We start from the raw sequence: 9,457 nt of genomic DNA on the forward strand, positions 1-9,457 counted from the left end.
TAAGGGCTGCATGGTGTTCCTGCCCTTTTTTTCTCTACTGGGTACGTTGAGAAGGGGTGTCATTTAACGCTTTTGTTGAAGAAGCGAGCTAAATGTGTCATTTCTTTCGACCCGGTGAAAAGTTAATGTTACAATGTTGAGCATGTTGAGCTCCATGTCGTCATCGTTTCGGAGTTTCCTTTTTTTCTCCTTATACTATGGCTTCTGCTCTTACGAGCACAGTTTTCAGTGCTGTCTAAGCCTGAAGGCCCATAGTAGGCTTCTGCTCTTTAGCGGAGAGATGCCCTTTGAACACGGTAAAGCCTGAGCTAATGGGTTCTTCAGAGGGGCTTAGAAACAGAGCTCCGCGAATGCCCGTCGTGAAAGTCGCATCTGTGACATCTTTTTACAACCCTCCGGAGGAGTTTTGGCTCTCGTGAGTAGGGTTCAACCACAAAACAGGTAGTGCCTCGCCTTTCCCAAAAAGAAACAATTAAAATAACAATAGCAATGAAAGCTTGTGTCAAGCATTCCAAAAATTTGCCAAAACGAGAGCAGTTTAATGGCCACTCCGCGGATTTTATATCGGCCATAAAGTGCCCCGAAGGGAAATAAACTTATGTTCGCGAAAGAATACAAAAGCAGTGACGAAACAAATACAAACTGGAGAAATATAAATTGAAGTCCTAAAGAGGTACATAGCAAAAAAACCAGCAAGATGAGCCTCGAGAGGAATGGTTCCTTCAAATCACGGTTATACGTTCATGTGCCTGCAAATATTCGCGGAATGATTGTTTCTGACGAGTGAAAGTGCACTGTTCGGTTGCACAGTGGCACAGGTAACAAGTGGCGTTCCTTAGAAGGAGTAAAAAAAATCTCAAAATGATGTCGTGTCAAAGTTCACCAAAATGTTACAGAAACACGAGCCGAAAGCAAGAACACGCCTTGCAGTTGTATTAGGAATGAGAGGCGGTAACCATAGTGCCGTTGCAACCACCCATCTCGGTGAATTTCGCACGTTATGCACGGGGCACAACATTTTTGCGATAATAAAATGTGGGCTCACAATCTTGTTTGGTTATTTAACCAGAAGAAATTAAATAATAAGAAGGGAGTAAAGATTCTTCGAAGGAAGGTTCGCAAACCCTTCCTCTAGTTAATTCGGCGTGAAGGAAGACCAGGAGGCGTTGTTTCTCGTAGATGATGACAAATATAAGAGAAGCATATATTTACAACATATACAAGGAGCAAAACTGGAAAACAGCAGACATGAATTTACAAAGGGAAAAACAAACTGCGCTACTTTACTCTTCGACCCCGCAGGTTAGAGCCTAGTAGCAGAATTTTACATGCTAAGCATGGAGCCCCAGCTCAGGCTGGTCTCCATCCGTTTACTTCGGTTTTTATAACCGTAACAAACAAAGAAATGGAGCGGTCATTTTAAGTGGCCCGCCCCAAGCATCAATTCTCCAATCATTGACCTACCCCGTGGGTTGAGCTCAGCCTCAAACCCAGGGGCTCGCTAAGAACATAAAGAACAAATACAACACTACTCTCCCGTTGGAGAGAGCATGCACGTCCTCTCCCGTTGGGGGTCTCCTTCTGACCTGTCCCAAGCAGACCGCCGCCCCCCCCCCCCCCCCACCCCTTCTCCACTCGCACTGCTCGTCAAGATCTTGGTACAGATGCGCACCCCCTGTCCTCAGTGCTTAAACAATAGATGAGAGAGAAGCCGGTACGGCACAGACGGTGGGGCGTTCGGACAAGCGTGATCGATGAGCGGGCGGATAAAAGTGAGGAACGCATGTCGTTCCCCACGTCGCCAAAAAATGCTCGAATCGTGCTTTCCTGGGCTCTCTCTGTCAGTTCGGCAGATCAGCTAGGAAATGGTTCCTGTTTTCTCCCACAAATCGACAGAGCCATCGTGAAGATAACAGTGCGTACCAACTCCTTACTGCACTGTGCTTGGAGGGGCTTTTGTTCATAATGGGACAGCCCCTTCCGCGGGGGCAGCGCCCTGCACCGTGGTAGCTGGAAAAGAGCGTTGACTCTTCAAGGCCGCTGTGGGCCATCAGGCGCCTTTCCGACGTTAGCGTATGCATAAGGGGGGATAGGGGTTGGGGGCGCCCTGAAGGTAGCGGCGGTGCTGTCGTTCACAATGGACAGCCACCGCCGCGAGGGCAGCGCCCTATACCGTAGTTGCAGCTGGAATTAGCAGCGGCCTTACACGCCCCCTCTAAGAGTATAATCTAGCTTGCTATCAGCTCGTTTATACTGACTAACAAAAAGGCCGCAGCACGTTTACCGCCCGCACTGTCGGTCCTCCCGGGACACAGTTTCTCCGGGTTACCTCGACGCTTCGAGAACCATTCAAAGCAAAAAAAAAAAAGAGTATAAAACACAACACCGGTGCATGCTGGCGTACAGATCTGGCAAATATACGGCCACATTACACTGCGGAGAGTCCACCTTCTCGCGCACAGACACACACCGCTTCACTGCATTGTTCACAGCGGTTCACAAGTCCGCGCACAACACTCATTAACACAGCTGAGGGTTCTCATATAGTACACTTTCACAAGTCTCGTCATCACCACACAGTTCCGTGCACCAACCACGTCGGCTGAGTGGGAACATTCACGCCTGTCTAGGCCGGCATGGTGGTACCGCTAGTTCCTGACTCCCATGTTAAATTGGGGAGCCTGGATAGCGCATCTGCGTTTCCATTCTTAGCGCCCTTTCTATGTTTCACCGTTATGTTATAACGCTGGAGCGCCAGCGCCCACCTAGCCAATTTTGCCCCATGTGGAGTGCACGTTGTCAAGTATGCCAGTGGGTTGTGATCAGAGACGACATTTACCACTGCGCCAAAGAGCCAATAATCGAACTTTTTCAGAGCCCACATAATAGCAAACGCTTCGCGCTCTATGGTCGACCACCTCGCCTGAGTCGCATCGAAGCGATGACTTGCAAACGCTATAGGCCTTTCATCGCCCTTTTCAGTCATTTGTGCCAAGCATGCCCCGGCCGCCGTCGCTGATGCATCAGTGAAAAGCCAATACGGCTGATGAGGTTGTGGAGTGCTCAACGCCACTGCTCTACAGAGCGAGTCTTTCAGGTTTTCTAATGCGCGCTGCGCATCTTCTGGCCACGGGATCAAGTTGGGTACGCCCCGCTTTGTCAAGGCCGTTAGGGGACCAGCTATTTCAGCGTACTTGGGTACATATTCCCTATAATATCCGCACAGTCCCAGTAAGCTTCGCAGCTCTTTCTTTGTATTCGGCTGCACTAGGCCTTCTATGGCGGATATCTTTTCAGGGTCGGGAGCATGCGTCCCTGAACCCACTATGTGTCCTAGATAGCGGATGTGAGGCTGTCCCACTTGACATTTCTCTGGGCTAGCCTTTAGTCCCGCCCTCCTAAGCAGCCAAAAGATGGTATCGATGTGTTCCACATGTTCCTGCCAAGTATGCGAGAAAATCGCTATATCATCCAGGTAGGCAGTGGCGTAGGCTTGGTGCTTAGATAAAAGCGTATTGACCATTCTTTGGAAGGTCGCTGCAGAGTTTTTTAGCCCAAAGGGAATCACTGTCCACGCATACTGCCCCTCATGGGTCACAAATGCGGTAAGCGCCTGGCTTTGCGGGTCCATCGGTACCTGCCAGTAGCCACGCCTTAAATCCACTAGCGTGATAAACTGCGCCTGACCAACCCTAAAAATTAGCTCCTGGGAGTTAGTCATTGGGAATGCGTCTGAACGAGTCCCTGCATTCAACGTTCGGTAGTCAATACACATTCGCACTGACCCATCTTTCTTACCCACGCACACAACTGGGTGTGCGAATTCACTCTCTACAGGATAGATTAAACCTAAACTAAGTAGCTCATCCACTTGGCGGCTCACTTCTTTCTTGAGCAGTTCGGGCACTCGATAAGGGAACGCTTTCTTTGCTTTGAACCCCTCTTCTAAATCAATTCGATGCCTTCCTACTTTCGCCCGTCCAGGCTTGCCATCGAAAAGTGCATGGTGTTTTCTGAACAACCCCCGAACTTCGTTCTGCTCCTGCTCACTCAGGTGGGCTAACTTTTCTAATGGTACTATGTCCTCGTCTGGTGGAGGTGGTGCAACTCGTGGTGCGCACTCTACTTCCCCAAACTCATGGTCTTCATCAAAAACCACGCCAATATGGCTGACCCTCGCGTAGTACGGTCTCATTCGGTTCGCGTGCACCACTGATCTTTTTCCTTCTTCCGTTTCTACCCAGTACGAATGCTGCCTTTCGCAACCAATGACTGTGGCAGGACCAAGCCACTTAGGAGCCATCTTAGTGGCGTGGTCTGTGTCGAAAATGAGCACCTGATCCCCCACATTAAAAACTTTATTCCGCGTTCTCCTATTGTAAGCTTCTGCGTAACTAGCCTGTCGCGCAGTGCTTGTGAGTCCAGCCACATTGGCCGCTATCTCAAACTTCTCTTGCAGCTGTTTTAAGTACTTAGCAGGTTCCTCCCTGAGCGTTGCTGGTACACTGACTTCTCCTGCCCACGTTTGGCGAAGAACCGTAAGCGGACCTGTCGGATTTCGACCATACAACAGCCGAAAGGGTGCTACGCCCGTGGTATCGTGGGGAACTTCGCGGTACGCCCACAACACAAAAGGGATCAGCTTGTCCCAATTTTTCGGGTCCTTTTCTATCACGTGAAATAGCATGTTCTTTAGTACCCGATTCCACCTTTCCACGGTCCCGTTGCTTTCAGGGTGTTCGGGGGTGGAAAATCTAGGGGAGCAACCTAATTTTTCTAGCATCAGCTGGGTGAGTTGAGCCTTGAAATTTGTTCCCTGATCCGAACAGACCGTCTGAGGAACCCCTGTTCGACTGAATATCTCCAACAGAGCGTCACATGCAGCCCTTGCAGTCAGGGAACGAAGGCACACGACTTCAGGCCATCTCGTGCATAAATCAACCACGCACAAAGCATACTTGTGACCCCTGCCAGATGGCGTATCAAGAGGCCCTATGACGTCTACATTGACAACCTGAAAGGGGTGTTCAGGTCTAGTCAATGGGGTAATGGGTATGTTGTCAGTGTGACGCCGGTCTGAGCGGATTTGGCACCCATGGCATGACTGGCAGTACGCCGAAATCTCCTTTTCCATACCAGGCCAATAGAAGTTATACTTTATGCGGGCCTTGGTCTTCCTTGGACCCAGGTGCCCACCCCACAGCGATTCATGCGCCAAGGACAGAACTTCCTTTCGTCTCTCTTGGGGAAGCACCAATTGTCGCACTTTAGTACCTGCTATTGAGTCGCAATGGTGCAGCAATCCCTCGGTAACAAACATACCCGCCTTTCCGTGCTGAGCATTTTCCCATGCTTTCCTCAAGGTCTCGTCAGCGAGCTGCGCCGCTCGAAACGTTTCTCGCTGGCTAGCCAGCGAAACTGGATCGTCCTTATCGCATGGCTCTCCTTCCTCTCGCGGAACCTCGTCATTTGGCGCCCTGCCAACCTCGCATGTCAGTGCCTCGCCATTCTGATTTGCCGCGCTTGCAGGTTCTTGGTTGGACACCAGGCTGACTGCAGTACTCCTACTTGTTGTGTGCACCTCATCACTGTGCTTTTTAAGTAGCTGCCAGTCTTCTAACGATAGTAAACAGTCCACCCCATCAGCCAGCTCATCAGTGAGGGCACACACTATGCCTATCTTTTGATCGTCTGCGACTGTTCCTGGTTGAGAAATTCTTACAGGGATCGTCGCCAATTTCGCCTGAATAGATCTGCCGAAAGCCGACACTAGCCTCACCGTCCCTGATGGTTCCGTCCGCGCCTGCGGTAATATGCTCTCCCTTATTACCGTGATTTCACTACCCGTGTCGAGTAATGCCTTTGTACCGACATTTTCGCATACAAGGAGGTCTACGAACTCGAGTCTCGATGAAGCCGCCCTCGAACCTTGCATTGGCACTTCCACTTTCGCAGTTAAAAGTGTGCTTTGGTTTACCGCCGCGTTCTTTACTTCTGTCTCATCCGCCAGCGTGACCCTCTGCACCCTCTGCTTGTGCACATATGCTTGTTTCTGGCGCTGTTCACTTCCTGTTGCTCGCGGGCAATTCCTAGCAAAATGGCCCAGCCCATGACACAGATGGCACTTTATTGCGGGCTTTTCATTACTGGACTGTTTTTGGCCCGCATGCTGTGCTGGTGTCGTAATCTGCTTTGTAGCGCGCCCTTTGCCTTTTGCCTGCTCAAAGGTTTGTAGAGCCTTCGATACTTCTTTAGGCTTCAGCCAACTTTCTCCTTCGCGGAGGCGCACATATTCAATTCCCTCCGGGCTGAGGCTTGCCTTAATGCGATCGGAAACCATGAGATCCATCAAAGCCTCTTTTGAATCTACCCCTCTAGACTGGATGTAGTACGCTAGGTAAGTTTTCACACGAGACGCAAACTGAGCCCACGTCTCCTCCTTTCTTTTTGCTGCTTTCTCAAATCTCTCAAGATACTCCGTCGGAGTGAGTTTTAATTCGCTTAGAACCGCTGTTTTTACCGCCTCATAGTCCGTGCATTCCGCTCCGTCAAGGTTACGAAGCAAGTACCTGACTCACTCTGTCAGTGCCGGCATTATTAAGTGCACTCGGCTACTGTCTGAAATATTGAAAGTAGTGAACAGCTTCTCCACCTCCTCAAACCACAGTGGCACATCAGCATCACATGGCATTCCATAGCCCTCCAGGACTTTCGCACATTGCGCTATTGGGTCTGGGCCTATACACCGCTCATCGCTTTGTCCCGACCCAAACGGTGACAGTCGACCATTAGACAGCCCAAGCTCCATCTGCTTGAGTGCCAATCGCTCCCTGGATTCAATTTCGCGCATTCGTAGCTCCATTTCCACTTTTAACTCCATACGGCGAATAGCCATCCTCTCTGTATCGGCTGATGTAGCGTCTAGTGACAATGTCTGTCTCTGGTCGCCGGTCTGTGACCCGCTCTCCCCACTAAACTCGTCCTCCAGAGTTGCTACCTCTTTCTCATCCATCCCCGTTTCTACACCGCCCTCTGGCGATTGCTGCTCCTGGCGAGGATTCGTCCTCATTTCGTCCTCAGGATTGGGTTCGCTATCTTTAGCAGCTAACTGTTTTCTCGTCTCAACCATGAGCCTCACCAACTAACCACCATGCCTGCTTCAACAAAACGCAAGAAATCCCACTCACCCGGCGCAGATCTTCTGTTGTCTGCCGCCCAGAGCCCGGATGATGCGTCCGTTCCACCAGCTGGAGTTGTCCCTTGACAGCTCCTCGCTGCTCCGTGTCAGATGGCGTGTGGCTGTTGCTGCGATGCCAGCTCCTGGAGATGAGACGTGCCGAATCCTGTCGACTGCGCCAGTAAAGATTCTTCGAAGGAAGGTTCGCAAACCCTTCCTCTAGTTAATTCGGCGTGAAGGAAGACCAGGAGGCGTTGTTTCTCGTAGATGATGACAAATATAAGAGAAGCATATATTTACAACATATACAAGGAGCAAAACTGGAAAACAGCAGACATGAATTTACAAAGGGAAAAACAAACTGCGCTACTTTACTCTTCGACCCCGCAGGTTAGAGCCTAGTAGCAGAATTTTACATGCTAAGCATGGAGCCCCAGCTCAGGCTGGTCTCCATCCGTTTACTTCGGTTTTTATAACCGTAACAAACAAAGAAATGGGGCGGTCATTTTAAGTGGCCCGCCCCAAGCATCAATTCTCCAATCATTGACCTACCCCGTGGGTTGAGCTCAGCCTCAAACCCAGGGGCTCGCTAAGAACATAAAGAACAAATACAACACTACTCTCCCGTTGGAGAGAGCATGCACGTCCTCTCCCGTTGGGGGTCTCCTTCTGACCTGTCCCAAGCAGACCGCCGCCCCCCCCCCCCCCCACCCCTTCTCCACTCGCACTGCTCGTCAAGATCTTGGTACAGAAGCGCACCCCCTGTCCTCAGTGCTTAAACAATAGATGAGAGAGAAGCCGGTACGGCACAGACGGTGGGGCGTTCGGACAAGCGTGATCGATGAGCGGGCGGATAAAAGTGAGGAACGCATGTCGTTCCCCACGTCGCCAAAAAATGCTCGAATCGTGCTTTCCTGGGCTCTCTCTGTCAGTTCGGCAGATCAGCTAGGAAATGGTTCCTGTTTTCTCCCACAAATCGACAGAGCCATCGTGAAGATAACAGTGCGTACCAACTCCTTACTGCACTGTGCTTGGAGGGGCTTTTGTTCATAATGGGACAGCCCCTTCCGCGGGGGCAGCGCCCTGCACCGTGGTAGCTGGAAAAAAAGCGTTGACCCTTCAAGGCCGCTGTGGGCCATCAGGCGCCTTTCCGACGTTAGCGTATGCATAAGGGGGGATAGGGGTGGGGGGCGCCCTGAAGGTAGCGGCGGTGCTGTCGTTCACAATGGACAGCCACCGCCGCGAGGGCAGCGCCCTATACCGTAGTTGCAGCTGGAATTAGCAGCGGCCTTACAAAGGGCTTAACACCTTCTTAGAATAAATGCTTGTTAACCAGAAGACTCAGGCGTGATTGCTACGCTAGGAATTAAGAGACATAAGAAGAAGGCCTCAATGTACCCGGACTTTCCGCCTATGCACAGAAACGACGATTTCAGTGCAATATCCACCACATATCGCTGCTGCTACCCTGGAAAAGCATTTCACTATAGATCTATATGTATGAGCAAGCTGCTTGACTGCGAAGCTCATCGGCATCTTCTTAGGTTGCAGTTGCCCTAACCTCTCTTCTCAGCGCCTAGAAACTACCGTTAAAACAAAGAGGCGGTCGAACGGCGGAGTTACCGTTGGCTGGTTAGGCTTCAGGTCCAAAGAGCGCCCACCTGCGTCCCCCGACTAACCGCCACAGGAACGCGGCGTGGCGCCCCATGTCGGTTAATGCGTGGCATTAGAGCAAATGACTCGGAGTAGACAGCGAGCGAACGAACGAGAGCGCGAGTGGGCTTGAACAGAAGGGCTCCGAGCTCCCTGCTGACATTTGCTGACGTAGGCTGCAAGAACGCTGCATAGCGGCCACCTATAGCAGCGCCTGCTAGCAACCCGGGCAGCAGCGAATCATTTTTGCAGAGAGCGCGTCGACCTCCGAGGCACGAGGCTGCTGGGGGAGTGAGTGAAAAAAAAAAAAAAAACGTTTAATGCGTAGAATAAATCGAGGTTAGTTCGGTGAGCCTTCAATCCAGGAACCCATTAGCTTTTGCCGCCACTCTAGCCCAGTTCACCAGCTAAAGCTGCGGCTGCGACAAATTGAGTTTCGGTGGGAGTAGCGGGATTACAGAGGACGAGAAGATAAGGGCGTTTGACTCTCCTAATAACAGGTGCACATAAAATAAGGACGCATCAGCTCCTGCTGCTGCTACTGCCGCAGCTACGAGCAGAGATGCCGTCTGCCCTCTCACTCATCCAAGTGCGGTATGTCACAGGAAGGACGAGCGCCCGCAGGTG

The 9,457-nt window shown here is 51.1% G+C and overlaps 1 pseudogene; it reads right to left on the reverse strand.

The window, feature by feature from the left end:
- Positions 1-2,079: 2,079 nt before the first annotated feature.
- On the reverse strand, positions 2,080-7,778 carry LOC149342496 (uncharacterized; annotated as a pseudogene).
- Positions 7,779-9,457: the final 1,679 nt, after the last annotated feature.

This window comes from Amblyomma mixtum, chromosome 5 (assembly GCF_055824585.1).
Source record: "Amblyomma mixtum isolate Tamu chromosome 5, ASM5582458v1, whole genome shotgun sequence".
Taxonomy (NCBI): Eukaryota; Metazoa; Arthropoda; class Arachnida; order Ixodida; family Ixodidae; genus Amblyomma; species Amblyomma mixtum.